This window comes from Chlorocebus sabaeus, chromosome 4 (genome assembly GCF_047675955.1).
Source record: "Chlorocebus sabaeus isolate Y175 chromosome 4, mChlSab1.0.hap1, whole genome shotgun sequence".
Lineage (NCBI taxonomy): Eukaryota > Metazoa > Chordata > Mammalia > Primates > Cercopithecidae > Chlorocebus > Chlorocebus sabaeus.
The window spans coordinates 36177313-36203392 of NC_132907.1; the positions used below are offsets into that span (position 1 = coordinate 36177313).

Consider the following 26080-nt stretch of genomic DNA (forward strand, 5'->3'; position numbering starts at 1 on the left):
CAGATGTCTGTTTCTGTTTGTGGGCACCACATTAGAGTTGATTCTGGTATCATTGTTAATGTCATCTTTTCTGAAAGTCATCAAGTGGAACTTATATTTCAATGAATGTTAAATTATTGATTCTCTTCTTCATGTTTCTCTTTCAAAATATTATTGGTGATGACTTCCAGTTATCATTTTATAGTACATATATGGTTAACCAGTTTTGTTCTTGATATTGATCAAGAAATGAACAATAGGGCCAGGAGTGGTGGCTCACGCTTGTAATCCCAGCACTTTGGGAGGCCGAGGTGGGTGGATCACTTGAGGCCAGCAGTTCAAGACCAGTGTGGCCAACATGGCAAAACCCCATCTCTACTAAAAATACAAAGCTTAGCGTGGTGGTGAGCACCTGTAATCCAAGCTACTTGGGAGTCTGAGGCAGGAGAATCGCTTGAACCCAGGAGGCAGAGGTTGCAGTGAGCCAAGATTGTGCCACTGCACTCCAGCCTGGGCGACAGAGTAAGACTGTCTCAAAAAAAAAAAAAAAAAAAAAAAAAAAAGAGAAAGAGAGATGAACAATACAGGAATAACAATTCCTGTATGCCAAAATAAATACTTTGAGTAACTGATTTTTTCTGCCAAAATTCAAATTCAATATAAATGAGGCTAAACTGAGTTGGAGGTGTGGAACTGGATCCCTCTGTTTCTATGCACTTTCCTATGTTGAGGTACGGACAAGCCTACATTTATGACATTGTACCCGGGGCCTCTAGTGAGAGAAGCCACATGGAAGCTGGTCTTCACGCTGCTTCAGGCACTAGATCTGACCCCTATCAAGAGGGACTACCCTCAACCCCCAATTTTGTAATAAGCAAGAACTGACATTGCTGTTTGGGCAGAATGCAGTGCTATTTTGGTTCCTGGAAGCTTTTTTAGCTTGAGGTCACGTATGAGCTGGCCTCACAGGTGGAGCAGCATTCTGTCTCCCAGAAGAGCAGCATCAGGTACCAGTGGAAATTGTTGTGTCTGACAACAGATGGTTGGGTGCTCAGTGGTCAGGGCAGCTGCCCAACCACCCCAGCAGATGCCAGACACAGATTAACAGGAGAGAGTAGCTACACTCAAAGGGCACAGACTTGATCTTAAGCATATGTGACAGACCTCACAGAAACTCCTAGAAATGTATACATAGTAAGGGGGCCCTGGAACCATACCAGAGGGAATTATGAGTCACAGAAATTAAGAAATTAAGGTGAATATGGCCTCATTCATACCCTCAAGCTCCTGACCTGAGGCCTAGGGACGAGGGGGATACAGAAATACCTTATCTAGAAAGGGAAATGAATTAACTATTGTTACCACTTAGTGCCGCTGGGCTCCTCACAAAGCACAACCGGAAATGAACTGACTAAAACTGGGAATTCATTTTTCTTGCCCAAACGTAGCAAACCAAGGTGGGAACATGGCATAAGGATGGAGGGATGAGGGCAGTAGCAGGGGAAGGTTCCCCTTTCTGAGCCCATTTTGGAAAAAGTGGGCCTTTAAAACCTCAGTACTAGTAATAATAATGGTGGTTGAGACTTTGACATTAGTAAGATTTGAGACACTCAGAAAAGGCAGTGCTTGTGCCTTTCCTCCCTCCGCAACTGACCGCTCAGGCCCCACCCTCTAGGCTCACTCCCCCTGAAGTTGGAACCTGGCTGTACCTTGGCAGTAGTCCTGGGAAGGGCAAAGAAGTGTTAAAAAGAGTCAGTGAGGCACCCTTAAGATGAATGAGTCCCTGTTGATAGGGGTCAGACCTAGTGCCTGGAGCAGCCTGAGGACCAGTTTCCATGTGGCTTCTGTCACTAGAGGCCCCAGGTACAGGTTCACAAATGTAGGCCTGTCCATCCCTCAACATAGGAATAAGGTCTAGAGTAACAGTATAGCCTAACAGTTAAGTTCCTGGCTCATCCAAAAGGCTGCTAGAGCACACAGCTCCAAGTGCCTCTGGAGGGCAACTCCACAGAACATCACGATATGGTCCCCTTAGAATTGTACCACGTGTTTGCTTTGCCTGCCCAGAACTCAAATCATGCTCTATCATGAGAGCTTTGTGGCCCTGGGCAGGTTGCATACCCTTTCTCTGCTCAGTCTCCCTGGCTATAATATAGTGACACTGCTTCCTACAGTTGTTGTTGGGTTGAATGAGTGAACACACGTGTTGCTCTTAGCATAGTGCCTCACAGAGCCAGCACTTAATACATCTTTTTAAATTCCATTTTGTTGTTATCACTTGGTTTTGTTTTTAGGGCCCACTGTATAGATAGAACTAGGGGTTTCTTCATTACTTCAGGCTGCCATAACAGAGTACCGTAGACTGGGTGGCTTATAAACAACATAAGTTTATTTCTCACAGTTTTGGAGGCTGGAAGTCTGAGATCAGGATGCCAGCATGGTTGGGTTCTGGTGAGAGCCTTCTTCTCAGTTGCATCAGTGCTCTTTATAAGGGCACTAGTCTCATTTGTGAATGTTGAGTGCTCCACCCTCACAACCTGATCACCTCCCACAGGCCCAACCTCCAAATATCAACACATAGGGGGTTAGGATATTGAAATGAATTTTGGGGGCACACAAACACTCAGTCCATAACAAGGGGTAATGGAAAGAATAAGACAAAGACACAAAGGAAGGAAAGGGAACAGTGAGAGAAAGGCAAGCTTGCAGGATCATAAGAGGAAAACTTATGGGTCCTTAAATTGGCCAAAATGGATGCACTTGCTTTGTGCCCATCAAAATGGGGTCTCCCACTGCTCCCAGCATTGTCTCCTTTATTCTCATCACAATTCACAGATGCTGGTGGCTTTGCGATAGAGATGATACACTGTTGTTCAGGATGAATTTCAAAGTCTAAGAACTCACTTTTGAGTCATAGTTGTTTGACAGAGAAACATTAATTCTCTGTCACTTTTCTGTAAACCAACTCTAATTTTAAAAAAGAAGAGTTAAGAACTTCAGCTGTCTACATATGACATACCATGCTTTCTAAGGAGTTGTCCCATAGAATTTACAATACCCTCTTCCTCTTTTCAAGGTTATTACATTTGACATGTGTTAAAGCCAGGAGACTTTGATTTTTTTTTTTCCCTTGAGACAGAGTTTTGCTCTTATCGCCCAGGCTGGAGTGCAATGACGTGATCTGAGTCTCACTGCAACCTCCACCTCCTGGGTTCAAGCAATTCTCCTGCATCAGCCTCCCAACTAGCTGGGATTACAGATGTCCACCACCATGCCCTGCTAACTTTTTGTGTTTTTAGTAGAGATAGAGTTTCACTATATTAGCCAGGATGGTCTTGAACTCCTGACCTCAGGTGATCCACCCACCTCGGCCTCCCAAAATGTTGGGATTACAGGCATGAGCCACTGCACCCAGCTGAGAGTTCGATTTTATAGCATTGGGGTTTTAAAGCAGGTAGGTCACTGACCAGTTTTTATTTCCATCTATAGTAGGCAAACATACAGGTCTAAAATGATCTAACAGTTCCTTAAAAGTAAGGCTTTAAAGTGTGCATTTATAAAAGAGACTTACTACTAAGTAGCTCTTTTGCTCTTTAGTGTAGTATGACAAAGATGATGTGTGTCATTTGGAGCCTGAATGTGAACCCAGTCTCTCCCTTTTGCTTCATTTCCTCATTTTGGAGATTTGAGTACCTAACACTTAGGACTGTTGCAAGAATTCAAGGAGATAAGTTATATAAAAGGATAGAGTTCAAGTTGGGCATGGTGGCACACGCCTATAATCCAAGCTACTCAGGAGACCAGGGTGGGAGGACTGCTTGAGCTCAGGAATTCAAGACCAGCCTGGGCAATGTAATGAGACCCGTCTCCTAAAGGAAAAAAAAAAAAAAAAAAAAAAAATGGAGGCCAGGCATGGTAGCTCGTGCCCGTAATCTCAGCACTTTGGGAGGCCAAGGCAGGTGGATCACCAGGTCAGGAGTTCAAGACCAGCCTGGCCGAGATGGTTAAACCCCGTCTCTACTAAAAACACAAGAATTACCCAGGCACGGTGGCAGGTGCCTGTAATCCCAGCCACTCGGGAGGCCGAGACAGGAAATCACTTGAACTCTGAGGGCGGAGGTTGCAGTGAGCTGAGATTGGGCCACTGCACTCCAGCCTGGGGGACAGAGTGAGACTCCGTCTCAAAAAAAAAAAAAAAGAAAAGAAAAGAAAGAAGGACAGAGTTCCGAATGTGATGAGGAACTCACCAAGTGTTTCTTCCTACAGCCCTGTCCCATGCCTGACTTTTTTGTTGTTGTTGTTCCTAAATCTGATTTAAAAACTGGTAGAATAGAGGTAGCAGAGAACATTGGTGTGTCAGCTTCTTTGGTACACTTCATTTATGATTTTGTTTTCACATAGTCATGGCATGACATTTTTAGTAATCCTTTTATCACTTAGAGTAAGGCTCACCTACATACATCCTTAATGTATGGTGCACACCAGAAGTAAAGAGTGCGTTGGAACATGAGAGGGTGGCAAAGAGTCAGAGATGCCCACGCCATACCTGTATTGGGACAGTGATCCCATTTTTGAAGTACAGCCATGTAGCTTGGGGCATAGTCAGTCCCTGCAAGCATTTCGTTTTCAAACAATGTTAGCTCAAGGCCAAGTGTTCTGCAGCCATCTCATTAAATGTTGCTACATCTTCACAGTACCATTTTCAATGTTTCTGAATTTCCGTATTTCCAATATGTTTATTTAATCATCTTCAATTAGAAGATTTTCACGCAAGGACCCAACTCTAAAGAAACTTATTTAAATATCTTTATTTTAAAGATGAAAAAACTGAGACCTAGTGAGAGAAGGTGCTGCTTAGTGACAAAGCCAGGAATAAACATGTGGTTCCTTTTTAGAGTCCATGGTCCTTCTTACACCTTTATAAAGTAAAATAACCCATTAGATTTGGGTAGCCTTTACACCCACCATGGAAGTATAGGTTTTAGAGAAAGTAAATGAAGTATTAATATTAACTAATGAGTAATAGATGTGGCATTGTATTATTTGTATATGAGCTTGAAAATTTCTCATCCCAACCTCTCACTGGACATGTCTTTATAGTTATAGCTATTTTGATTATATCTACTTCTTATACCCCAGAGGCATACAGACCAGCAGCCTAAGGCAAAGGACTTCTGGCTTTTGACTTTGGAAAATTCAAATTCTTCTACAGGAGCAGTGAAACTAGTACAGCTGCCTGCTCTTTACCTGTAGGGGGAGACACATGATGCAGTGACAAACAGAACAGCACAGAAGTGGTTTTAGTCTAGAAGAAAAAAAAAAAAAACGGTCTAAGTCTTCATTCCATTTTGTATTTTTTAACCCTGAAGATTCATGGCTTCATTAAAAACAGTAAGTGCATTCTAAATAGAATTTAGTCAATTGGCAAGTAGAGAATTAAAAAGTAAACTACCCAAATAATGCTAGTCTGTTAAAACACAATGAGAAGAAATTTAATCTTATGTGTTTATTGTTCTAAAGCACAAGCAGTTTCTAAGAATTAATAAGGGGGAAAAACAATAACAATATTTGACTGGGACAATTTTTTTTGTTATCTGGGCTAATCGCTTAATGCTTTGAGCTTATTGAATGAAAGAATCTGAGCAACTATTTCATGGTGACAATAACGATGCTGGCTACTTACTTAGATCTGCCTTGTAAGTCTGTGTGTATGTGATAAAAGCAAGTAGTATATATAATTTTTTAAAACGAAATATAGAGACAGCTAATAGATGGGAACAAGAACCATATAAAGAAGGCAAAAAGGATCTACGTGAGAGAAATATTTAAGTCCTCAGGAGATACTGAAGTAAAACATGTGTTGTGTCAGTGTATAGGGAAGACAGGAGACCCAGCCATTACCGGAGAAGCCCCACTTCCTCATCAACCACCAGCAGGCAGCAGCTTCATGCTGTAGTTCTTTTTTTTCCTTTAATAGAATAAAGGTTGTGGCCACACTTTAATAATTGCAGAAAATACGTGTTCATTAAGCTTTTTAAAAAATGTGATTAAAAAATGCTGATGATACATTATGTTTAATAGCTTTAATAAAAAACTGATAAAGCATCTAATACATCCAATGACTGTTGGATGTCCTAAATCTTTTAAGAGTTTACTTTTACAAAAATCCTCATTGAAAAAGAATCTTCTGGCAAAAACATTGAACTGAAAGATTTGCATAAATGCATGGAGTATGACTATTTATTAGTTAAACTTATGATCTTTTAGTGCAGTAAAAGTCAGTTTTCTTTCTTACAAATTAATTTGTTTTGGCCTTTTATGCTTTTATTTAGATAAGTAGAGCCATATCTATTAATATATAAAAAGATCAGATCTGACACAGTGGCTTTTTGACCAGAGATTGATTGAAGTTAGACTTGGTTTTATGAATAGTGAAAACAAGTGCTACAGCCTAATTGTGAGGGGAAATAATTTAATTGTACCTCTCTTGTCTGAATATCTGATTTGGATGCTTTGTTATAACTTTAATTGAAATAATTAAATGGGGCTGCATATTCATTTAGTCTAGCAAAAAGATTATGAGTCAAGCCACATATGTTAAAAACCCAGCTTTCCTCTTACTAGTTGTCTAATTTTGGTCAATGTACTTAAATTCTCCAAGTTTTGGAGGTATTCTTTATCAGTGAATTCTAACTCAGTGCTTAATATAGTACTTGGTACCCAGAATGTATTCAACAAATGTTACTTATCATTATTGCTATAATATTATTATTATAATTATCTACATGGTCAGCAGTATTTTCCATGCACCTTATATATAGCATACATAGGCTCTGGAGGTAAAATGTGACTACTGGTTCAAGAAATTTACAAAGTAAGGGAGAAGGAATTATAAATAGTTAAGTACTAGCTAAATGCCATGATTGAAGCCTTTATATTTGTTATTTTAATTAATTAATTAATTTTTAGAAATAGGGCCTCACTCTGTTGCCCAGGCTAGAGTGTAGTGGCACAATCTCGGCTCATTGCAACGTCTGCCTCCCAGCCTCAAGCAATCCTCCCACCTCAGCCTCCTGAGTAGCTGGAACTACAGGCATGCACCAACATGTGTACCTAATTTTGTATTTTATTTTTTGTATTTTTTGCAGAGACGGCATTTTGCCATGTTGCCCAGGCTGATCTAGAACTCCTAGGCTCAAGCAATCTGCCAACCTCGGCCTCCCAAAGTGCTGGAATTATAGGTGTGAGCCACAGAGCCCAGACTGAAGCCTCTTTAAATATATATATACACACACACACACACACGTATAAAATAAATATATAATATATATTTATATATAATAAATACATATATAATAAACATGTATAATATATATTTATATAACATATTTATATATAAATAAATATATAATATTTATATATAAATATGTAAATTACATAAAATACAATTATATATTAAATACATATCTATTATATATGGATATATATATTAATATAGAGAGAGAGAGCCAGTGGCTCTACCTAGGAAATACTCCCTGGTAAATTTGAAGAACATAATGCTTTCCATGTGGTTAGGGGAGGATTGAGGATTACCTCACAACAAAAGACCAGCAAGAATAAGTATGGAAGCTTGGAATGCTTGTTCATATCAGGGGACTGCGAGCAGTAAAGGACAAAATAAAATTAAAAGTGTATAGGAGCAACTGAACAGGAGGCTCCAGAGGTAGATTAAGGAAATAGTATTTGAGACCTACGTAAATGACAGTGGACCTTATTTTATGGGTAGTGGAAAATCATTGAGCATTTCCAATCGTAGGAAAAAATATGCATTTCAGAATGACAGTAATTGGAAGCAGTGTAGAAAGAGACTGAAAAGAAGAAAGACTAGGGGCAGCCCTATACTCTTCAGGGGGCTGTCACAGACCTTGTACAAGATCATGATAATGCAGCTCTGAACTGGGGTGGTAGTGGGGCTGTGGAGATGAGGGAATGGATTCACAACTCTTCAGAGATAGAGTTGAAGGGACTTGGGGGGTGATTAGAGCAGAGACCAAGGAAGAATAATTTTAAAGTGAAAGTATGAGCCAGGTGTGGTGGCTCACGCCTGTAATCCCAACACTTTGGGAGGCTGAGGCGGGTGGATTACCTGAGATCAGGACTTGAAGACCAGCCTGGCCAACATGGTGAAACCCCATCTCTACTAAAAATACAAAAATTAGCTGGGCGTGGTGGCGGGTGCCTGTAGTCTCAGCTACTCGGGAGGTTGAGGCAGGAGAATTGAACCCAAGAGGCAGAGGTTGCAGTGAGCCAAGATGGCACCATTGTACTCCAGCCTGAGCAACAAGAGAGAAACTACGTCTCAAAAAAAAAAAGTGAAAGTATACACATGTTACAGTGAATGTGCATAAAGGGTTAAAAACAATCCAAATGCTAAATAATGTATGAATTCTATTTAGGGATTTAAAAATTCCCATAATAAAATAATTTTAATTTATTTTTGAGAATATTTTAATAACATGGGAAAATGTTTATAATTTAAAGAATACATAATAAAGTGCTGTGTGGGCAATAGGCATGCATTTAATGTACTTTAACAATGTATATTGAATTGAACTTAAGTTAATTTTAGTTGTTGACCAGTAGTTAGCAAAGGTAGATAGGTTTACCATTTTACATTGAATCTAGTGATAAACATGTTATTTCTCAGGTCCCAGTTGTTAGTTTGCCTCTCCTTGCCTAGAAAGGGCACTGGTGAGACCCAGCCTAACAATATTTCAATATTATGGTGCCACAGTTGAGCATTCACTGTATTTTAAAATAATAATATCTCTCACATCGGGCAGCATTTTATGGATTATTGAGTCTATGACAAAAATATTGTATTATCCTTCAGATGATCAGAAAAACTACCCTTAGGGCTGGATGCAGTGGCTCACACCTGTCATTCCAGCACTTTGGGAGGCAAGGGAGGAAGATGGCTTGAGGCCAGGAGTTTGAGGCAAGCCTGGGAAACACAGTGAAACCTCCATCTCTACAAAAAATTTTAAAAATTAGCTAGACATGGTAGTGCACACCTGTAATCCCAGCTACTCAGGAGGATCATTTATGCCCAGGAAGTCGATGCTGCAGTGAACCGTGATCGTGCCACTGCACTCTAGCCTGGGCTACAGAGCAAAACCCTGTCTCAAAGAAAGAAAAGCTACCACATGAATAAAGGATCTCAATGTCCCCAAAGTCCACTCCTGCCAGCATCCCTTCCCCGCTGCCCTGAGTTTAAAACGAGCAATACTTCACAAACCTGTCTCTGATCAAAGGAATCCCCAAGGGCTTCCTGAAAACAAACACAAAATGACTGATTCCCAGACTTTCCAGAACTGAATATCTAGGATAAGGCTCAGGATCTAAATTATTAACAAATACTCCCAGCTGAATGGCTTGATTGACCAAATTTGGGAGAATAATGGAATACTGAAGGAAGTAGGTGAGAGGGCTGCCTGTGTACAGTGTTGTCACTGAGTTGTTGGTAACTTGTTGGAAAATCCCTGTCTTTCTGGAAAGTGTATATAGTGACACCCACACTCTCATCTAACAAACAGTGCAGCCCAGGATAAGCAAGATCATATGTGCAAAGTGCTCCACGATTAGCGAAAGAAAATACAAGGTGATATTATTATCTGTGCTGACTTCGTCATCCTGGGCATCAGCGTCAGAGTCATCATCTGTTATCTCTCAAAATACATACAAGAATTTAAGTAGACCACGTTGCTCCTCTCTGAGAAGAAAATCAAGTATCACGTCTACCTTTGTGGATGTGGGAGGGAGGGAGTTTGGGAAATGTTTAGTAACTGCTTTCTTTTTGTCTTCTCAGACACAGTACCAAGTCTCCTTAAACTAATAAAAGAAAAAAATATAAAAGAACCACACAAACTGCATTCTTCAGTCACTCCCTTTCTCGACAAAGTGCTCCCCACCCATTTCAGCCTTAAAAAATATTCTAGGCATACTCAGAAATACAATGACTGTGGTGGGGCAAAATGTTGAAAATTCCTTTGAGGCTCATTTCTCAAATTTTACTGGTAAGATGTTACACTGAATTATTTAACTCTAAATAAATAGGGAGTATACTCACAGCATCCTTTCTTTTGTCATATCAAAAAGCCTCTCTCTAAAAATGCTTTAAAAAATCAGTTGGATATATTATTAATACTAATATTAATAAAAGTTAACATTTGCTGACATTTGAAATGTACTAAACCCTCTAGATGAGTAATCTTTTTAAACCTTATGATATCCAAAGAGGTAGACACTGTTGCTATTCCTGCTTCATAGATGGGAAACTGGACTAGACAAGTTGAATAATTTGATTAAGATACATAGGTAGAAAATGACAAAGTATGGATTGACTCAGAGGGAGAATGTCAAGTTCTCTCCTAAAATGTACTGGCCTGTACATGCATACACAAGCTGCTGGATCTGCTGGTCCTCAAAAGTTATTCCCTAGGGACTTCTCTCTTTCTTCTTTTTTTTTTCTCTCTCCTTCCCTCCCTCTCTCTCTCTCTCTGTTTTTCTTTTTTTGTTTTCTTTTGAGAACAGAAAACAAATGTATGCCATCTATTCCTGAATGTATATGAGTGGAGGGTAGGACAAGAGGAGGGATAAGACCTATGGATGCACAGAAACTCTTGGGGAAACCCTAAGAACTCTATATATAAGATAAGGTAAGGATTCCTGCCAGGGGTGTAGGATTCTTCAAGCACTCTCCAATTCCCACAGTTCTCTTCCTGACTCCTCTGAAGTGCCTTTTGTCACCAGAGTGCCCAGGGACAGAGCATCAACAAGGAAAGGCCCAGGTGTATATGAGAAGTCAGGCAGATGGGGTGTTTCAGAAGAACTGGGGTAATGCAGTGCTTCAGCGTTAGCACTCACCTTGCTTCTGGGACACTTACAACAAAGGCCTGAAAGTGCAGGCCCCACCTACTAGGAATATTCATCTTCTCTTTGGGTGAAGTCTTTTCATGCCATTATCATCTCTTAGCTACCATTGCTAGGCAAAAAATTTCCTAGCTCACCATCCCGAATGCACTTCCTTGAGATATTTCTGATGCTTAAATATCCAGTGCTTTCTAGTGTGCCATCTTCCTTCTCTTTTTTTTGTGGTTCCTTTTCAGCACTGTTGGTCCTGTGGAAGTATTTCTGATTGACTGTATTCTATAGGCCACGCAAAACAGATGGGTGTTTATGACATTCTCTTCTGGATATGTTTCTGATGTTTGCATATTAAACACAGAACTGTCCATGTAAAGAACTTGATTTCTGCCTCTTCTTCGGTTTGCTTTTACTCCTTTAGTCCCTAGTATGTGAAAGGCTGTGCTTAGGCTCCAAGGACCCAAGGAGGAATAAAATACCTCCAATAAGCTTCAGGACCATTACTCTAGAGGTTTGTGGAACTTAAAAAGTTAAGATGTGTTCTGTTGAATGACAAAAAGCATTAAATTAATAGAAAACAGAGGGCTTAGTGAATGGATAAATGCATAAGTAAAAGAAGAGAGAAAGGAAGGGAGAGAGGAAGAATGGAGCAGAAGCAGGTGAGATTGTTTTCCTGAAGAGCTAAGAAGCTGCCTACAGTGTTAGCTTAGAGACTGAAAAGGGTTTGGGAAAATAATTCAAGAATTTAGGGAACACTTCACAGCATGAGGAAGTGGAATGCTGAGATTGGTAAAAGAAGTGATGTTTCAAAATAGCCAAAAGGAAAATAGAAAAGAACTGGTCACAAAACTGTGATCTCAGAGTTGAATGACAAATAAGATACCTCTGAAGTCATTGATTGTGGACTGACTGTTATTTGACTAATATTGCTTCTACAGAGAGAGACCTAGGTTTTATCCTCCCATAGAAAAAACATCTCAAACATTGGTAGATTTTGTTTTTGTGTTTTGATGTACAAGTCAAAATCCATGTGAAGGAGGAGGAACAAGACTCAGGGGTCAGAAAATTGGGGTTTCGTGGCTGGCTGTCCTGCTCACCCACTTTACATGTAACCTTAGAAAAGTCACGCCGGTGTCTTGGATCTTTTCTGTTAAAATGTCGTGGGTAATAATAATACCTTCCTAATTTTGAGGAATTACATGAGATAATCTATGTAAAAAAATTAGCACAGTGTCTGGGACATAGTAAATGTCAGGTCTTATTTAAAGGCTTGTAGAAAGTGCTTAATATGTTGAAAAGTGTTATAAACTACCAATAAATATTATTATATTATTCAATTACTGTTGATCCTCAAAGCAGCCATCTCTGGAAACTGCACAATTATTTGAGCCCTGATCCTATTGCTGAAAGCATTTTGGAAGTGGCTTTAGAGTCCATTTACAGACCATATAAGATACACACATACAAAAAAGCAATAAGCAATCTCACTGGTTTATAGTAACACTTCACTTATGACCAAAAATATTATTTCCAATGTGATTACCAACCCTATTCACCAGACAGAATGTCCAATTAGCTTAGATGGCGCTAACTCCAGAAATGAAACCATTCTCAAGGGATTGTAAAGAGTTTTTTTAAGAAGTATCACATGGACTTTCAAGGCAATTCCAAGACAGGGAGCCCTAAAATCATTACAGTGATGGCAACATATGGAATAAGCATATAAACAGATTTTCCCAGGTGCAATTTTGAAGGAGACAAAATCTGAATTCTAGTCAGTTTGTGAAGGAAAAGGAGCAATCTCTGGGAGATTTCTTTTACCCCTCAGCCAACCTCAGACAGTCTGTCTTTCTACAGACCCTCCCTTACTGTTTCTCTTTACTGGAAACTGTGGAGGGTACTGGAAATAAAGGAGAAGGCCAATGTATCCAAGACCACTGGATCAGGGGGGACCCCAAGAACCTTCATCGTTTCCACAGAAAGGGCAGCAGAGGAAATTAGCCTGGCCTTTTGTCATGCTATGATTTCTCAGTGACTCTATTAAATTATTGGAACGCACTAAACAGTGTGTCTGCATCTTGTTCTTTGGGGATTCCATACAATTCTCCCTTTGGCTGGCTTATCACCGCCCCTTAGAAAATGGTGTCTCAGCAATGCTCCTTTGCTTGCAGTTCAAAAAAAACAACCCTGCTCATTTATACAAAATGAAACTTAGTGGAAAAATATAAGAAGAATTCACAATTCCCTGAGAATTAGTGGGGCAACAGGTGGTGGGGGAGTGGGTTGCTGGAGGTTGAGGTTTGAAGGAATCAGTGCATCTTTACAGTCCTAGAAGGCTACAAATCAAGGGGAAGATCTCATGTCATGAGTAGTCGAGTGAGATCCCCGCAACTGTTCTTAGTTTCTTTGTCATTATTTCAAGAGTCAAACAGCAGTGAAGAGATCTAAGTTGTCTAGTTTGGGTCTTGGGCCTTGGCTAAAAGAGAACAGGCAGGTGGCTTCAGTTCCACCAAACTATGTAATAAAATGTGGTAGGAAGAGCTGAATGATGGGACCAGATTTTGTCGATTCATATTCTAGCTCTGCCACTTAAAATGCTTCTGCTCAAACAATTCATTTAACCTTCCAGAGCCTGAAATTCCTCATTTTTGTAGTAAGCACAATAATAGTATTTATCTCATAGGGAGTTCATGAAAATTATCTGAGGAGATATTTATGAAAGGCTAGGTGTGGTGGCTCACGCCTGTAATCCCAGCATTCTGGGACATTGAGGTGGGCGGATCACCTGAGGTCAGGAGTTCAAGACCAGCCTGGCCAACATGGTGAAAACCCATCTCTACTAAAAATACAAAAAAATTAGCCAGACATGGTGGTGCACACCTGTAATCCCAGCTACTTGGGAGGCTGAGGCAGGAGAATCACTTGAACCCGGGAGGCAGAGGTTGCAGTGAGCCGAGATCATGCCACTGCACTCCAGCCTGGGTGACAGAGGGAGACTTCGTCTTAGGAAACAAACAAACAAAAAAATATATTTATGAAAAATGAAGCAAAATGCATGACTCACAGTAAGCACTTGATCATTGCTGGTTATACTATTCTTAAGATTATCTAATAGGGATACTAAGTCTATTCCTGAAAGAAATTAGGGTGCTTTTAGATAGGGGAAATAAATGCTAGTAGGATTGGTTTCAATGCACTATTTATTTTATTAATTTATTTCTCACTGAATTTCTTTTTATGATACTCATTTTTTAAGAGATCCAGATGGTACCGTCATTAATGTATCCCTGAGAACTCAGTTCCTCTGAGGGCACAAAAATTATTTGACCATCTCATCATTTGATCCACACACATTTATTGATACCTCTTTTATGCTTGGTTCTATACAAGATGCCATGATATGTGGCCCCTGTAGGAAGTCCTGGCCTCTGTATTTATTGATACCTCTTTTATGCTTAGTTCTATACAAGATGCCATGATATGTGGCCCCTGTAGGAAGTCCTGGCCTCTGTCTGTAAATCTGTCATCTCAGCCCAACCCCTGCTTAGATTATCTGTGCCCTCTGCATAGCCATTCACTTTGCCTGGGTACAATCATGCCCAACGTTTAACAAGTCCAGTCCAGCAACCAACATCATGCCACCCAACAGAAGGAAGGCATTATTGACTCAGAACAAAGTATAGCCACTCTTTAGAATAAGCTTATTAAATATATATATATTTTTTAAAAAGATATGTGCCTTTTCCCAGGGGAGCAACTAGGCATTGTCAGGGGGTGGATTCTTTAAATCAATACAGAGAATCCTGGCTGCACTATTTGTTAGCTATTTGACTTTGAGAAAGTTATTCTCCGAGCCTTAATTTCTCATTAGAAAATGGGAATAATAGCAAGCCTATCTCAGAGCATTAAGTAATAATTAAATAAAGTGAATTAAGCACCAAATCTAGCATCTGACACATAGCAGGAACTAAAAAAGAAATACTAGTTCTTGAATAAACATTTTTTGTCCTGACTGTACTATGATACTTCCATCAGTGAGTTTCCAAGGCAAATGAATCATCTTTAGAATTGGAAGCTCAACGTAAGCAACAATGAAGTAAAGAAAACAACTGAATTTCTCTTAAAATTATTTTCCTTTACTAACTTGTCCTTTATTGTCTGTGTTCACGAGAAACTAGCTCTGACTGCAAAAATGTCTGCCTGTTTCTACGGCCAGTTCTTTTCTAGATGTTTAAACTCCTAATTGTGCACACAATCTTAGTCACTATATTTTCATGTGCAAGCAATTAAGACTCGTTTAACAGCCCTCCCTCTGGAAGGTTTTGTTCTCCATCTGCCACAAATCAGATTTCTTAGGAACATATTTGATTTTGAAACAATGTTAAAGTACTGTTCATTTTGTTCAAATTTCATTTATGTACCATTTTTAAAAGTGATATAAATGGACAGCCACAAAAAGTTCAGCAGCTGGTCAAAACAAAACATCAAAGACACCATTGAAATGGGGTGAAAAAATTAAAAATTAATATGCTGGGACAACGCCAAATAAAAACGATAGTCTGATAAACATTCCTCAGACACATTTTGCTTATAACAACTATTTCCTTTACAGCAGATTTAAAATGTGGGAAAATGGGAATATACCCGAGTTGCCACTCTGAGTCTTACCTGTCCTGAGTTCACAACAATGTATATAATAAGGAAGTCAAAAGATGGAAAAGAGGAAAAGAGTAAATTTGTAAGTTTTTTGAAAAATATATGGTAAAAAGCTAGAGGTATCCAACAGATTTGTAAAATAAATTGTTCATTTAAGGGCTGGGAGCGGTGGCTCACGCCTGTAATTCCCAGCACTTTGGGAGGCCGAGGGGGGTGGATCACCTGAGATCGGGAGTTCAAGACCAGCCTGACCAACATGGAGAAACCCCATCTTTATTAAAAATACAAAATTAGCTGGGCGTGGTGGTGCATGCCTGTAATCCCAGCTACTCGGGAGACTGAAGCAGGAGAATCACTTGAACCTGGAAGACAGAAGCTGGGGTAAGCCAAGATCGCGCCATTGCACTTTAGCCTAGGCAAAAATACTCTGTCTCAGAAAAAAAAAAAAAAAAAAAGATTGTTCATTTAAAAATCAATTAGATTGGTCAGGCACAGTGGCTCACACCTGTAATCCCAGCACTTTGGGAGGCCAAGGCGGGCAGATTGATTGAGTCCAGGAGTTCAAGACCAGCCTGGGCAACATGGTGATACCCCCATCTCTACTGAAAAAAAAAAAAAAAGTAGCCAGGCATGGAGGCATGGTGGCACATGCCTGTAACCCCAGCTACTTGGGAAGCTGAAGCATGAGAATGGCTTGAACCCGGGAGGCAGAGGTTGCAGTGAGCTGAGATCATGCCACTGTACTCCAGCCTGGGCAACAGAGCAAGACTCTGTCTCAAAGAAAAAAAAAATCAATTAGATAAGTGAGAATGTATATTCAGGGCAAATTAAATCTGTGCTCTTAGATTAAAAATAAGATTTAATTGCAATTTTTTTTTTTTTTTTTAATACATGGTCTCACTTTTGCTCAGGCTAGATTGCAGTGGCACAATCACAGCTCACTGCAGCCTCGACTTCATGGGCTCAAGCAATCCTCCCACCTCATCCTCCTGTCTACCTGGGACTACAGGCACACACCGCTGCACCACCATACCTGGCTAATTTTTAATGTTTTTTTTTTTTTTTAGAGACAGGATCTCACTATGTTGCCCAGGTTAGTCTTGCACTCCTGGGCTCAAGTGATTCTCCTGCCTTGGCCTCCCAAAGTGCTGGGATTACCTGTGTGGGCCATCACACCCAGCCAATTTTGAAGTATTTAATTTTTAAAATGCAAAAATGATTGGATAATAGTTCTCCCTCACTACAGGTGAAGTCCGTTTTTATTTATTTGTTCAATGGGCTTCTTTAGAACATGAAATAAAAGGCAATGCTTGGTCAAATTAAGGCAGAAAAAAGAATTTATTAGGTTCTGAACATAAATAACTGTGAACTGGTAACTCAGCATAAATGTGAAAAGAGGAGGGTTGGCTCTTCTTGAGGAGCTGAAAATTGAAAACATTACAATTTGGAGAGCTAGCTTGCAGAAACTGTACAGTTTTCTCTGCTTATATGTCCCGGTGTTGGGAGACTCGAAACGAATCACCAACCAAGTTAATGCAATAAATGTCCATATATAGATCAATTGGATGTTTTGTCCCCAGCTTCCTCAGGCTTTAATAAACTGAATTGTTTTGGTATCACTGGATGAAAGGTTCTGTAAAAGTTCAAAGTATTGTTATTTGGGGCATTCACACCTGCATGTTTAAAATGCCTTTGTGCAAAATGTAGTCCAATCTGCTTTCAAATCAGACCTTCAAAGAAGAGTAGATTCATCCATGTGACAGATCCCCTTAGGTGCTTCTCTACAAAGAGAAAGTTAAGCTAGCAGGTCTACCCCCACACACTATCTTCGTCTCTTTGTGCGTAATCATCAAACGGCACCTCTGAAAAGAAGACCAAGAGAAAACTTTAGCATCTTTTTGCTGGAGATACAAAGCAAGATATAGAAGGAGCTGGAAAATAGTTGTTAAGTAAATACAGGGGGAAAATGGAAATTGAGAGAACGTACTTTTCGCTAACAGTTGTAAACTAAAAATAAAATTTGAAGCACGCCTGCCGCCTCACCTGAATGGACTTCTTCCTTGGCCAGAGCACTCTAAAATTTAACCTAAAAGACTGATTTAGACTGCGAAGGGAAGTCAGACATGCCTTATTTTACCCCTCCAGCATTAACATCAACACAGACCTTAAGTCTGATAAGAAACATTTAGGATCTCTTTTCTTGGAAGCCTGCTACCTGGATGCTTCATCTGCCTGAAAAACCTTTGGTCTCCACAACCCCTTATCTTAACCCAGACATTCCTTTCTACTGATAATAACTCTTTCAACCAATTGCTAATCAGAATATGTTGAAATCTACCTATGACCTCGAAGCCCTCCCCCAACTTCGAGTTTTCCCACTTTCCAGATAGAACCAGTATAAATTTTACATATATTGATTGATGTATTATTTCTTCCTAAAATGTATAACAACAAGCTGTAGCCTGACCACCTTGGGCACATGTCGTCAGGACCACCCGAGACTGTGTCACAAGTGCATCCTTAACTTTGGCAAAATACACTTTCTAAACTGATGGAGACCTGTCTCAGATATTTTGGGCTAGCACAATGAATATGAGAAAACTTTTTTGGTTGGGCGGTGGGAGATGGGATGGAGTCTCTCTCTGTTGCCCAGGCTGGAGTGCAATGGCACGAACTCGGCTCACTGCAACCTCCACCTCCCGGGTTCAAGTGATTCTCCTGCCTCAGCCTCCTGAGTAGCTGGGATTACAGGCACATGTCACCATGCCTGGCTAATTTTTGTGTTTTTAGTAGAGACGGGGTTTCACCATGTTGGTCGCGCTGGTCTCGAACTCCTGATCTTGTGATCCACCCATCTAGGCCTCCCAAGTGCTGGGATTACAGGCGGGAGCCACCACACCCGGACAAACGCAACTATTTTTAAACAGCATCTAAGCTCAGAAATCATAGGCATATTATGCCTGCCACTAAGGGAGTTAGTTCCATTGAAGGATATAATTAAGAGTGAAATGAATGGTGTGTAAAGCACTTAGGGATAGTGGTTCACAAATTTGTCTGTTCCTTAGAATCACCTGGGGGACAGGTGCGGTGCCTCATACCTGTAATCCCAGCACTTTAGAAGGTCAAGGCCAGAGGATCACTTGAGGCCAAGAGTTCCAGACCAGCCTGGGCAGCACAGTGAGATCCTGTTTCTACAGAAAATAATAATAATCACCTGGAAACTTCCTTTTTAATGCAGCTGGTGAAGTAAAAAAAAAAAAAAAAAAAAACCCGAGGTTTTGAAACCAACTCAAAGACAACAGCAATATTCAAGCATAAAGTGTAATAAAGGTTGTACACTAGATAGCTAGATAGCCAGAATAAAAAGCAAGAGATAGTTACAAAAAATATAAGGAGGACAAATGTATAGGATTTTGTAACCGCTAATCATATGATTTTACTGAGTAGGTGTAAAATGCTTCTGACAATGTGTGAAAATTTATAATCCTTAGTATTATATGTAGGATCAACATAGGTTAAGACCTAGATTCTAAAGTTGAATTTAAGGCTAGTTTATCTCCGTGCTTAGATTTCCTACATTTCGTTTAAGAGAAAATGTCCCGTATATTGAATATTCATGAAAATCTCTGAAAGGTGTTATGCTATTCTTAACCTCTTAAAAGAGTGCACTGGATGTAATTAAATCATTTTTGCTGGTTCCAGTCATCATGAACATCTGCTTTTGTACTTCCCTCTCATTCACAAATGCACTTAGGAGCTAATGATCTAAATGAGGACTTTTTTTGCCCCTACGGTAACATGCAGCAAATCTGGCTGCACTTTAATTTCTCATCTGCTGTCCCATATTGTCTAGTGGTCAGTTCATGATGTTACTAAGGTTGGCTTTATTGGCATCTTTTGTGAGCTGCTGCTGCTTTTTCCTTGGCAAACCTGATTACCAGGCTATTGCATTGAGCATAAAATAAAGGCAAATTAATTCAAAATAAAGGTGAGGGTTGAGAGAAATTCATCTCTGAGGTAGACCTTTAGGATATGAGATGCATAAAGTGAGCAAGATCCTACAAGCGTTTACTTGACTTTTCTGGGTTCTTTTCACCTATACTTACTGATTTTGAATAGTATAAATTCCTGGATAATTAATCTGGATAAGTAAGTTGTCGCCATACCTCTAGAGAAAATAAAATCAACCAAAATATGTTTAATTCTTGTTTAATTCTGTGCTCTGGGTTTCAAGAAAACAAAAATGAATAAGATGTAGTCCTACCCCCAGGGACTTGACACAATATAATTGTACATATGCAAAAGAAACTGGCTAGGTGTGGTGGCTCACACCTCTAATCACAGCACTTTAGGAGACCGAGGCAGGAGGATCACTTGAGCCTAGGAGTTTCAGACCAGCCTGGGCAACATGGTGAAACCTTTTCTCTACAAAAAATATACAAACGTTAGCTGGGTGTGGTGGCACATGCCTGTAGTCCTAGCTACTGGGGGAGCTGAGTTAGACAGGGTTGCTTGAGTCCAAGAGGTCTAGGCTCCAGTGAGCTATGATCACAGCACTCCAGCCAGGGCAAAAAATCTTAAGTAGTCTCAGGACTGTACCACAGAGTATCATAAGAATTCCAAAGAGGCAAAGACCAAATTAGAATAATAAGTAATGAAGGCTTCCAGCAAACATGATGTTTTTGTTGGGCCTTGAAGACTCTTTAGATGCTTTAGTTTAACGTGCCATAGTCACACTTTCTATACTGGGAGTGTTAATGGGTGATTACTACTCCAGAGCTTTAGGATAAATTCCAGTATCCCAGCAAAGCAGCCCTATTCAACTAGAACCGTTTGCTATTACAAAAGAGAGGTGATCACTTGTGATTTCTTAACATTTCTTCACTTAGCCTCTGGCACCGGGCTTCTGAAAGTCCAGGAAAGGGCAGTGACCTCAGGGTTTTGAGACCAGGGGTATAATCCCAGCTCTGCCTAGCTCTCTGTGTAATTTTTGGTCAGTAATTTAACCTGGGTTGTGTTCTGTAAAATGATGATATTGGATTAAATAGTATCTAAGAATCTAACTAGCTTTTTCCTAATATTTTATTATTATAAAAAAAAAAAAAGGCATGCCTCTGATGTGAATTGCCTTTATTTTCTTTAGTCATATTTCCCTAAGAAGTGAATAAAAGATACCAAGGCAATGTGTGAATTCCACTTTTCCTAATCTGAATGTTTAGGGGATATCCTTGACACCATTTGCTATTTTGAGTTTTCAACAAAGAGTTAAAAGAACATTCTGGCACTCCTATCTAGTCATCCTCTCCAGTTGGCAGAAGTCTTCATGTGGACTTGATGGTTGCCCAGAGCAACAAAATATTAGGGACAGAAACATGTTCAGGGACTCGATTGTATAAGTGACTCAGAGCTGAGAGACCTTTTCCAGCTTGACTGCAGCCCATACTTAGCTAGAGTGGGTATTTGTCTGTTCCTGTCTGCATACTGTGACTTGGAGATGCCTATTATTTTGCTTGCTAAAATATGGAAGCCAACCTTGAAACCGGCAGAGAGGAGTTAAATGATCAGAAGGCAACTGTCTTCATTCAGCATGTCTGACCCATGAAAGATCATTAGCACTAGCAAATATAAACAAGATCAGGGAGTGGTCATGGGCTTTGAAGAGCACATACCAAGAACATTAAGAGAACTCAATATAAATTCAATATAAGAGCTGCTATTCAAGGCCAATTATCTCTTTTGAGTTAGAAGAGCCCAATGGGGAGCCACTCACGCAAATCAATACCCCTTTCCTTCTCTCAGTTGGAGCCAGACATCTCTAACTACGCTCTGAATTAAACCGAATTTTTAAAATGTTTTTCTGTCCCTAAACTCTTTAAATCCTGAGGTCATCCTTTCTTTGTTCCATCAGTCTAGCTCCATGATACCAATTACTCCAGCTTGTTAAGGAAGTTATTGGCATATGGCAGTCATGTCTTTTGTTTCTATGCAATATTGGCTGGAGCAAGAATTGGAGGGAGAAGTATTAGCCAAGTCTTGTTTAAGTCCCCTCTCTTCAACTGTTTAACTAGGTTGCATCTTGATTATGTGTTTGGTTTTATTTTGATTATTTTGATTTGGTTTTATTTTATTTTGATACCCCATATACATTCTTCTCCCTTGCACATGAACAATGTCATTATGGTAATAATAACAATTATACAATATTAATTTCTGTCCCCATTAAATACTTGTTGAATGTCATTATGATCAGGAGCTGGTCCTCTTGGTTTGGACATTATGATTTGAAATGAATATTCTTTTTGAATATTCAAAATTAAGTTTCCAGATTGGAAACTTAGTCATAAACTCAAGTGGTTTACAATAGTAACTCTTATCCCAGTAACCATAGCACCTGTTTGGAAAAATGTCTTCGGATCACTTGTTTGCAAATGTCTTTTTCCTTAGGCTCCTGGATGGAATTGAACCCATATACGTTACTTGACATGTGAAACATGTGTGACCCTGGCAGATGATTTGGCTGACCTTGAAAACTACAGCTGTTTAGTCACTTTGAAAACAATGCAATACAAGTGATTTACTAGGCTTCAGTTTTAACCATTTTATGCTGACTGGTGGAAATTCTAACCCTTCAGAAAGAAAAAAAAAATTGTGAAACAATGGAAATGTACCATCCTGGGTATTAATGTCATTAATGTCAATACATTTTCTCACAAAAAGTGTAAAGAAGTCTTTGCTTGCCCTTACAGGAAAAAACAGCGTCCATGTGGCTTTATTTTGCTTTTTTTGTTGTTCTTTTTAAATTAATGAAGAAATCCAAGCTTTGACTTTTGTTTCTTCTCCACCCAAATCAAAAGCAGTCTATAATCTCCTGCAAAGATCAAAGCTTTTTGCTTACTATAAAGTATGTGCCCTGCGTAGCCATTACATGGTAGAAGGATAGCTTTCTGTTCCAAGAAATCTCTATTAGTTCTCTAGTTGCTCTTTTAGCTAAAATATGGTTCAGTGAATGAGTCCTGAAAATTTCACTGTACATGCCAAAACATGTTGTATACCGTAAATATATAATATTTTATTCCAATTTTTTAAAATTGTGCTTCAATCAAAACAGAAGTTGATTTCTTTTTCCAGAAATTCAGAGTGAGCAGTCCAGGGCTGCTGTGGCTGCTGTAAAATCACGAAGGACCCAAAGCTTCTCAGATAATTTTTTTTACCATTTCTAGATTATAGGCTTTGTCTTCATGGTTTGAAATGACTACAAGAGCCCTAGCCATGACAACTAAGTGGCCAGCAGCAAGATGGAGGAAAAAAGAAGAAATAGTACAGCCACTCCTGTTAGAAGGGACTTCTAAGAAATCCCACATAATGCTTCTACTTACATCTCCTTGACTCAAATTTAGTGGTGCCACAAAAGAGAATAAGAAATATATATATTTTTCTGGCAAGTCTCTAGTTCAGGGATTTCAATCTCCTTTAAGCAAATGAGTCTTCTAACCTCTCCCTCTGGCTTGCCCAGTCTCTCTCAAATCTCTTGCCATCCTGTCCTCCTTACTCACTTTGGGAAAACCCAGCTGTGTCAGTTTTACAGTCTGCCTTCTCCAATTAATTCCTTACCTGAACTCCTGGGAAAAATAACCCCACATCACTTCAAGCTGGAATTCCAACAAAGTCCCCTCATTGGACCCTCAGAGCACTTGACACTTAGTTCTTGCTGTGCCCCTCTCTCAGTCTTCTTCATGCTAATTTCAAACCTCTCCTCCCTCTTCTTAAGCCTCCTGAACCAGCAGTTCCTCATCTCCTTTCAGCAAATAACTTTTTGCTTTTCGAAGAAAGTCTGGGTCAAGGAATGAACTTCCTCAACTCCTACATCCTCTTGCCATAGATGTCATCCATAGATCTCTTACTGACATCTATAATCCCTTCCTCCCTTCTGGTCTCAGTGGATGACGTTTCCCTTCTCCCTCCTGCTCTAAGTCAACCCCTGTATCTGGGCCCTTGATCCTCTCTCCTCCCAGCTTCCTGAGGTCCTTACTTCATCTGTTTTCCTTTCTATCTCTCACATCTTTAATCTTTAATCTTTACTTTTATTCTGGCTCTTTCCCCATTCATGTCTCTCACAATCTTAAAAACAATACACAGCAAACCACAGCAAAGTTCAGCTGACTCTTTATTGATCCTTTAGTTATTGATCTCTTTTCAGTCAAGTTGCTCTGCCTCTTCATCCCTATTCCACTGTAGTAGGACTTTCTCACAACACCTCTGTTCCAGCTGCCCTCCCATGGTTAACAATGAACTCCTAATTGTCTTCTTAGTTCTTAGTGGCTTCTTCTTCTTAAACTCTTTCTTTGTTCATTTACTCAGTAAATATGTATTCAACATGTTTTTGTTAGGAGCCGTTTTGTTCCAGATAGTTCCACACTCTTCTTGCTGCTCTGAATACTTCTTTACATTATTCTTCATGATCTGTCTTCCTGCCCCACTTTACCTCTTAAATGTCAGTATTCTAGAAGGTTCTTTTTGATTAATTTTCTCACTCTGTGTACTCTGTAGATGTTTTCACGTACCTCATAGTTGTATTTCCCATCTTATGAAGGTGAGTTCCAAAACTCTGTCTCTACTCAGAATGGGCACTTTCCCAGTTTCCAAATTTATTCACACAGAAACCCAATGTCCAATGATATCCAGCCGTTCAAATCCAGTATGTCCAGAGCTGGACTCATATTTCTTTGCAAATCTGTTCTTCCTGTCTCAGTTAGTGAAACACTTTTAGCCAACTTATAAGTCATGAACCCTTCTACCAAATCTATCTGTCTGTCTATATTTATTTTTGAAACAGAGTTTTCTCATTCTGTCACCCAGGCTGGAGTGCAGTGGCAAGATTTCAGCTCACTGTAACCTCCACCTCCTGGGTTCAAGCAATTCTTGTGCCTCAGCCTCCCAAGTAGCTGGTATTACAGGTGTGCACCACCACACCCAGCTAATTTTTGTATTTTTAGTAGAGACACGGTTTCACTATGTTGGCCAGGCTGGTCTTGAATTCTTGGCCTCAAGTGATCCACCTGCCTCGTCCTCCCAAAGTGCTGGGATTACAGGTGTGAGCCACCATGCTCGGCCCCAAATGAATACATTTTTTTTTAAATTTTATAACTATTGTTCAAATCCATGCTCTCTTCTCTAACCCGCTAATACTTCCCTAGTTCAGGCACTCACCAACTCTCCCCTGAATTACAGTACTAGTGCCTGAAACAGTGTTTTTGAAACTGTCGGTTGCATTTAGCATTTTATTTTAAAAATATGATACAGAAATGAGTAAAAAATAAGAGTATAAAACCACATCTATAATATCAAAGATATAGTTTTATAAAATTATTGATACACCTATAGACATGCAAACACGCACCGACATTTTGCCATGAAAATGTATTTCTTACTATAATTTTTAAAATTAGAGAACCACTTTCTTAAATGATCTATCTCTGTTGCACCTCTTCTTAGCTCTGGCCTTCCACGATGCCAGCAAATATATCTAGTTGAAAAATTAATCTGCAGATGTCACTCTTCTTAAAACCTTTTCATGCCTTCCCATCATCCAGGATAAAATCAGATCTCTTTGGTATGGTACCCAAAGGCCCTACCCAGATATGTATTGTACCTCCTCTTCAGCCCAGCCCCTGCCTGACTCTTTCAGCAGCAAACTTCTTCCACCTATGTGCACCATGTTTCACAACTGTCTTCATTTACTCGTACTCATCTCACCATCTAGAACGCACTCCTCTCTCATAATTGCCTGGTTCACTTTATTTCATTTTAGAGGACACCTACAATTCAAGCCCAGTCCCCTTCCTCAGGCCGAGTCAGACTCTTCTCCCAAACCTACCTCTAGCATAACCTAATGAAATTGCTGTAAAAATTATAGTCTATGCCTCTTTATTAAAAAAAAAAAAAAAAACCCTGCCCACCAGTATAGCAATTATTTTGTTATAACCACACACAGCACTAGTGTGTGGCTCTGGGGCGCTATCATGCCAACTTACCTGTGTTCAATAGACCTGAAATAGGGAAGATCAGCTGACTCTTTTACATCTCTTCTCAGAACATCTTTAAATGATTCTTGGGTGCAATATAAGAGCAAAACATGGAACAGTAGAAACCAGCATGGAAAACTTTTTCTCCTGTTTGAGAAAGTGGGATGAAAATGTGTCTCTCAATCCCTTTGGCAGAAGGGAGTAACTCGAAAGAAGTGGATGATGAATGATCTTCTCCACTTTGTCAGCCCTCTGAGCAGAATGAGGAAAATGTGAGAAGCGATGCCATTGCTATATTTGTTTCATTGACCATTATTCTAAATAACTCACATGGTCCTGAACAAGGACATGTTTTTGTGAAAAGGACAACATTTCTTTTGGTGTGTCTGAGTAGCATTTAACAAAAGTCTTATAGTGGTCAATGAAGGTTGGCCTTTCACCCGCTGCAACTGGAGAGTCTGTAAGAACACTATTTATTCAGCCACATGGAAACACTA

General features: G+C 39.7%; 1 protein-coding gene across 8 annotated transcripts in view; it reads left to right on the forward strand.

The window, feature by feature from the left end:
- The window catches only part of PDE4D (phosphodiesterase 4D), an 814938-nt gene that overhangs the window by 608927 nt on the left and 179931 nt on the right, over positions 1 to 26080 (forward strand). The window lies entirely within an intron of this gene.